We start from the raw sequence: 7,390 nt of genomic DNA on the forward strand, positions 1-7,390 counted from the left end.
ACCATATGATTTCACTCATGTAGAAGTTAAGAAACAAAATAAACAAGCAAAGGAAAAAAGAGAGAGAAAGAGAGACAAACCAAGAAACGGACTCTTAACTGTAGAGAACAAACTGATGATTACCAGACCGGAGGTGGTGGGGTGGGGGGATGGGGGAAATAGGGATTGGGATTAAAGAGTCCACTGATCATGACGAAAAAAAATGAAATAAAATTAAATTAGTGCTCACTTCGGCAGCCCATATCCTGAAACTGGAACCATACAGAGACGGTTAGCACGGCTCCTACCCAAGGATGACACTCAAATTCGTGACACGTTCCGTGTTTTGCGCAGTTTCCCTAGTGAACTGCCACCCTTTGCGGATTAACTCAAAGGAAACATTATGAGTCAAAGCCCAATGTGCAGCACTGAATAATGAAATTGTGATATTTCACTAGCAAAATATTTTTTAATGAAATTAAAAAAAAAAGTAATCTCAGGAGATGGCTGGGCTCCTGGGGTCAGAGGTCAGGGAATCCACACGTCCAGATCAAGCCTGGACCAGAAGCAGCTCCAGCTTTCACCACACGTGACACACGGGGATAGCCGCAGACCCCTCCTCGGACCCCACCGCACCCCATCCGGCCAGCAGAAGGGGCCGGGAGAGCTCTCTTACCTTGCTTTACCGCACACTGGTAAGCTGAGCGCTGCTCTTCGAAGAAAACTTCCCCCAAGGGTCCAGGCTTCTGTAGGTGTCCTACCTCCTCATGCAGTTCTGCCTTCAGACGCCATGTCGAGGGGGCGCCTGGGGGGCTCAGTGGGCTGAGCATCTGCCCTAGGCTCAGGTCATGATCTCAGGATGCCTGGGGGGGGGGGTCCTCCCTGCTCAGCGGGGAGCCTGCTTCTCCCTCTGTCCCTCCTCCTACTTGTGCTCTAATAACTAAATAAATAATCTTAAAAAAAAAAGCCACCTAAAGACAAGGGAAAGTGGGGTAAGAAGGCCTTTGTACCTTCACAGCTACCTGATGGTTAGAATTGCTCAGCTACTCGTCCTCAGGTTCACTGTGGGGTTGGCCCCTGAAATCGTGCGGGGACAAGCTCACAAGGAGCCCTCAGTAAACACCAGCGCTCTCCCCACCTGCGGCCGGGGGGTGCTCTCGGGCGGTTCCCCCGGAGTCTCTGAGCCTCAGTCCTGGGTTACACGAGCTGCCCGCTGGCCCGACTACCTCGCCATAGCCAGATGTGGTAATGTGGGTGAGGGTCATCCTGCAAGGACGATAAGATACCGCCCAGATGTTTTATGTAAAAGAACAATGAGGAAGAAAGAAAACAAAATAATGTGTTAGGTGGTATATTAGTTGCCTGGGCTACCATGACAAAGTACCACACACTGAGGGCTTAAAACAATGGGGATTTATGGTCTCACATTCTGGAGTCTGGAAGACTAAAATCAAGGCGTCTGCAGGGTCCTGCTCCCCCTGCAGGTGCTAGGGAAGGAACGGCGCCGTGCCTTTCTTGTGGCGTCTGGTGGCCTCGGGTATTCTTTGGCTTAGAGATACAACACACCAATCTTCCATGCTCACATGGCGCCTCCCTATGTCTTCACGTTATTTTCCCTCAGTGTGTGTCTGTGTTTTAAAATGCACCTGGGCTTTTGGGTTTTATTCTGTGAGACCAACAGATCAGGGGATGATTGGTTGGTCACTCCTAGTTCCCGGGGTCGGGGGGAGGCACGCATACCATGCAAGGCCACCAGGCATGGTCAGGGGGCAGACAGAGTAAGGAGAAAGTGTGGCCAAGAGTCCGGGAAGGAATGAGGAAGGCAAGATAGGCAGGCTGAGTAGGGTTAGGGTTAGATATGTTAGACTAATCTCAGCGAGCTCTGGGCTGTGGGGAGGGTCCCTAGTGGTCTAGTACTTGGACCCCAGGTGACTAGGAACATTACCTCCTGCAGCATAAGAGCCAGATGGAGGAGGCGGTTTGGAGTATGGGCTCTGGATGGTTAGTCTGCATACAAAAGGACGCCCATGCAAGTCATTTGCTCTCTCTAGGAATTGGTTAATCCTGGGAGGGCGTTCTCACCCCGTCACTGAAGCTCCCGTGTCTGAGCCTCAAGAATGCAAAAAATAAGAAAATATAATTAACATACTCTGTGTCCCAACTTCCCTTTTTATAAGGACAACAGTCATATTGAAATAGGGCTCACCCTAATGACCTCATTTTAACTTGGTTACCTCTGGGAAGCCCCTATTTCCAAATATGACCCCATTCTGAGGTACTGGGGACTTCAACATATCTTTTTTAGAGGACTTAATTCAACCCACACAGACAAGGAACAGTAAGCTTTTTCAGTAAAGGGCCTGATAGTGAATTTTTAGACTAGAGGACAGTAATTCCTCTGTCCCAACTACCCAGCTGCTGTTGTAGCAAGAAAGCAGCCATAAACAGTGTATAAATAAATGAGCATAGCTGTGTTCCAAAACACTTTACTTACAAAAAGGGCGCCTGGGTGGCTCCGACAGTTAAGCGTCTGCCTTCGACTCAGGTCATGATCTCAGGGTCCTGGGACTGAGTCCTGCATCGGGCTCGGGCTTCCTGCTCAGCGGGAAGCCCGCTTTCTCCTCTCCCTCTGCTGCTCCCCCTGCTTGTTCTCTCTTTCTTTCTCTCTCTGTGTCAAATAAATAAATAAATAAATAAGATCTTTAAAAAAAAAACTTACAAAAACAGGCAGTAGGCCAGACATGGCTCACAGGCCATAGTTTACCAACCCCTAGGTTAAGAGACAAATTTTCAAAACAAGAAAAAAGGAGTTTATGCAGCGTTTCTGAGAGAGGGAGTTCGGGGAGCAAAATTTGAGTCCCCAGAAGTGCTAGGGTGAAGTCAAGGTAGGCCTCGGCCAGGCTCTAGCTCAGAATTCTGGCCCAAAATCAGAAACGTAGATTCAAAATGAGAGAAGACTGAGCACGCCAGCGCCCTCACAGCACTAGGCCCCGATCTTACGTAAGGACAGAGTGAATTGTGGGGAAACAAACCCAGGTGATCTCACTGAGGCTGAGTTTGTAACCACTAGGTCTACACCTCCCAGGTGGGGGGCTCCGACTCCAGAAGACAAGACTGGGTGGGGGGGACTGGGCATCGAGTGGGCCAGAGAGCCTGGAAAGAGAGGTGGAGAGCAGAACTGGGTGGTTCCTTAGAGTCCGTGCACAGGGGCTCGCCCCTGAAACTCGTTTAGCTGGGCGGGGGGGGGCTTTATTAATGCCGTTCCCACGAAAGCAGCCAAGATGGGGCACCTTTGCTCTGAGTTAACCAAGGCTCTATGAATTGTGGTAAACATAAATTAATAAACACTCAGGGTTGCAGAGAAATAGAAGCAGAAAGGTCAGGATACTAATGGCAAGTAGCTAATTGAGCTTGTCTAGCTTCGTCCTAAAGCTTCACCCTTATTGGCCTGTCATCTTCACACCTCATTGAAAATCCATTAAAACAATGGCTGGGCCATTAACCCTGACGTGTAGGCAGAAGCTTCCCTTGGGCACAGTTTTTGACTAGGGTCCTTTCATTAATACTAAGTGTAATTGCTTGCTGGCAAGCTGGGTAATTGTGATTACATACCACAATTTAAATACGGAGGGGGAGCACCAAAGGTTCGATCTTTTCTGGGCATCTTTTTAATAATACAAGCGCAATCACCCCCCTCAGGCAAGATAATATATTAAAACTTGAATTTTTAAAACAGATAAAAGGCTGATGGCTCCATTTACAAAAGAATTTGCCATAGGATTTCTGAAACAGTGAGCTCCCAGAGCAATCAAAATTGTTTGATTTACAAAATTTCAATTTGCTCGCATTTTTTCCCATTTTACAACCCGAGCATAAAGGTTATATATGAAAAAGAAACAGAACTGCTAATGAGCACCCTAGCGACAGCTAAGTTAGAGAGCTAAAGGCTTGCATTTATAAGCGGGGTGGCCAGAAGGCATATTTTAAGGACACCTTGAAGATCAGCCTCAAAGCCTGGGATAGGGCTGTGACCTGTCAGGATATGCAGGGCAGACAGGTGAGCCAAACAGGGACATCAATCAGAGAAGAGGGGCTAAAGAGAGCAGACCCCATTGCATACAGAGGGGAAAGCCCCAGTTGCCTCCATTGGAATCCTAGCCATACACAGTGAGACAAACCTACCCAGGCCACTTCAGATACTGCCTGATATAGAGCTTGGGAGGACATTAAAGACCTCGCCCACAGGACAGTGGCTTCTCTTTAGGACTTCATCAGCTTCCATGGCTCTGCATTAAAAACCAGCCACGAGAAACTGCAATGCCATCTTCCAGGTACGCGGCAACAAAGCCTGTAGGCTCGGTTGAGTAGTCATTTGTTACTAATAATTGCTGAGAACTGGCTTTTGCTAATGATTTACTCTTTGGGTTGTGGTTTTCAGAGTAAATTCAAGGTTCCCCCTGTGTTCATATCATGCTCGCTCACTTGCATTTCCTTATTCTTTTGTGAGGCAGACAGAAATGTGTACAGATGCCATGCCGAGCACTGCCCGTAGCCTCCCCACACAGGCGTGTGTCCATTTGTGACCATTGAGTGTCCAAGCCAGAGGAAAAAACCAGCTCGCATGCTGGCTCCCAGGATTTCATGCATCACACATCATCAGTTAAATGAGCACGAAAAGCGTAGGGTCCCGGAGGGGATTGCAAATGTTGTATTTGCAAAATAAGAACACTTGGTCGATAATCTGTCATCTGCTGTGACCATCATTTCATAGAAGAATGAATTTATTAACACTGACAAAGTCAGTAGGACAACCTCCAAGCGTTCCCTCAAACAAGATAGGCAATAACCTTACATTCACTCCATATATTAAAAAAACATGGTTATGGTTCATATTTTTCTCATTTTGTGGCAGATTGGTGGAAATGTTACTTGGGAACCTACAAACATCAGTGCAATAACAGGGAAAGACAGAGTTTAGAAACCACACCCTAGACCTTTGCTGTCCGATTCAGGGGCCAATAATCACGTGTGGCTCTTGAGCACCTGTGACGTGGCTGGTCTGAACTGAGATGTGACATAATTGTAAAATTCACACCAGATTTCAAAAACATAGTACAAAAAAAGTAATAATATGTCTTAGTAATTTTATATTGATTACTTATTGAAATGATAATATTTTGGCTATATTAATGTATCATTAAAATGAATGTAACATGTTTCTTACTTTATTAAAAATGAGGCTACTAAAAAATTTTCAAGATTTGTTTATTTATTTTAGAGAGAGAGTATGCAAGCTGGGGAAGAGGCAGAGGGAGAGGGATAGAAGGAGACTATCCAGGGAGCCGAGGCAAGGCTCCATCTCAAGACCCCAAGATCATGACCTGAGCTGAAATCAAGAGTCAGACTCTTAACTAGCTGAGCCACCCAGGTGCCCTGAGGCTACTAGAAAATTTCAAGTTACTATGTGCCTCGCATTATATTTCTCTTGGACAGTGCTGCCTAGATGGTCCATATCAGTTGAAGAGTGTTATATGCCATGGAGATCAATTACAGCTTCTGATTTTATGTATATATATATATATATAATATATTTGGCATTGGAATATCAAGTATATAGGACTTAGATTTATGTTTCCATGCAGAGCAGGGGAGTTATGACTATGAGAACATTAATGTGTTCAAGGCAGACTGGTGCTGGGGCATTTTACTTGCAGGTCCAAACTATACATGTGATGTACATTGTGGCCACTAGAGGGAAGCAGCGTATTTAAAAATGTGAGCTTTCCCTCACCCATTAACTGAGTAGACCTCACAGGCAGAACCATTACAAGGCAGGTACTCAGTAATTATTAGAGCTGATCCTCTTTCCCACCCTCTTAAGTGTCATGTCTTGAGAAAAAGGAGAAACCACGGAGGACTGTAGGGCCCTTAAACTATGAGCAAAGCTCAGACAAAACAGCAAAGCAGGAGAGCCATTCCGTAAGAGAGAAATCATATTCAGAGGAGGATGTTCAAAGACCCAGGGTGTAGAATCAGGTTTACCTTCCTGGCTCTGCTACTAACCAAGTGAGTGGCCAAAAGCAAGTCACTGCACTTGGTCGCTTCCTCTGTGAAATGAGGTGGAGCAAGATGAGCTTTAATGCACCCCCCCCAACCTCAGCATCCTTACTTTGAAGAGTAAAGCCTGAAGGCCTGGTACTATTATAGGTTTAATGGGAAGTCAAAGAGAGCAGTGATTATAAGACTTGCGAGCACAATGGTATTATAAATTCATGCTCTGAGGCCCCCTGTGCTCCAAACACTTAACAATAACAGATGAAATACAAAAATTTAAAAATTTAAACCCAAAGCCTTGCCTAAAAAGATGAACATCTCTGAGGATCAGAACAACAGAGACATAACACTTTAAGCTGGATGATGCTGGGGGAATGTGAGGCTCCCGGGCAAGAAGCAGGCAGAGGTGGTGAAGAGCTTTTAGAGAATACCACATGAGGCAGTGTCCCCAAACCAGGGACAGTGTGGGGCTCCCACACCCAACAACCAGGGGCATGAAATACATAACTCCTTCCAGAGCTGAGGCTTACACCAAACTTCTCAGCCCCACATGAAGAGGACCTGGTTCCCTGGCCCAATGACAAGATCAGGAGCATTTCCCAATTACGACAGCATAGATACCTGAGCTGACAGTAGAAAATCTGGTTCTGAACTGCAGGCTGCGGAGGCTAAGAGGAAGCAACTGTAAAACCACTAGTTTGGGGGCATGAGCATGGGAGAGATCAAAATTACTGATAATAACCCCCCCCAAAAGAAAGACTAAAACAGGCAACCAAACCTTGCAATTAAAAAATTGTAATGGCAGGAAGTGAATTCAATTCAAATGAAGTGAAATAGTAGGACAATCCAGTATTGATTTTTAAAATAAGATTTCATTACTTATTCAGCAAATATTTTAAGCAACTACAATTTCCCAGGTACTATTTTAAGTGCTGGGAATATAATAATAAAGAAAACAAGAAGAGAAGGAGGAAAGGGGCAGAAGGTTTATTTGAGGAAATTATAGCTGAAAACTTTCCTAATATATGGAAGGAAACAGACATCCAAATCCAGGAGGCACACAGAACTCCTATCAAAATCAACAAAAGCAGGCCAACACTAAGACATATCATAGTAAATTTGCAAAATACAGAGATAAGGAAAAAATCCTAAAAGCAGCAAGGGAAAGAAATCCCATGGGGCATCTGGGTGGCTCAGTCGGTAAGCATCCAACTCTTGATTTCAGCTCAAGTCATGTTCTCAGGGTCATGAGATCGAGCCCCCCATTAGGCTCCATACACAGCAGGGAGCACAGCATGTGCATGGAGTCTCCTTAAGATTCTCTCTCCCCCTCCCATTGCCCTGCCCCCCCACTCAT

At 45.7% G+C, this 7,390-nt stretch overlaps 1 non-coding gene across 1 annotated transcript; it reads left to right on the top strand.

Annotated features, from left to right (window-relative positions):
• The first annotated feature begins 221 nt into the window (after positions 1–221).
• Positions 222–328, top strand: LOC121104132. Its single transcript, XR_005836500.1, has one exon. It is a non-coding gene; the product is annotated as a U6 spliceosomal RNA (small nuclear RNA).
• Positions 329–7,390: the final 7,062 nt, after the last annotated feature.

This window comes from Ursus maritimus, unplaced genomic scaffold, assembly GCF_017311325.1.
Source record: "Ursus maritimus isolate PB19 unplaced genomic scaffold, ASM1731132v1 scaffold_2, whole genome shotgun sequence".
NCBI classification, from domain to species: Eukaryota; Metazoa; Chordata; class Mammalia; order Carnivora; family Ursidae; genus Ursus; species Ursus maritimus.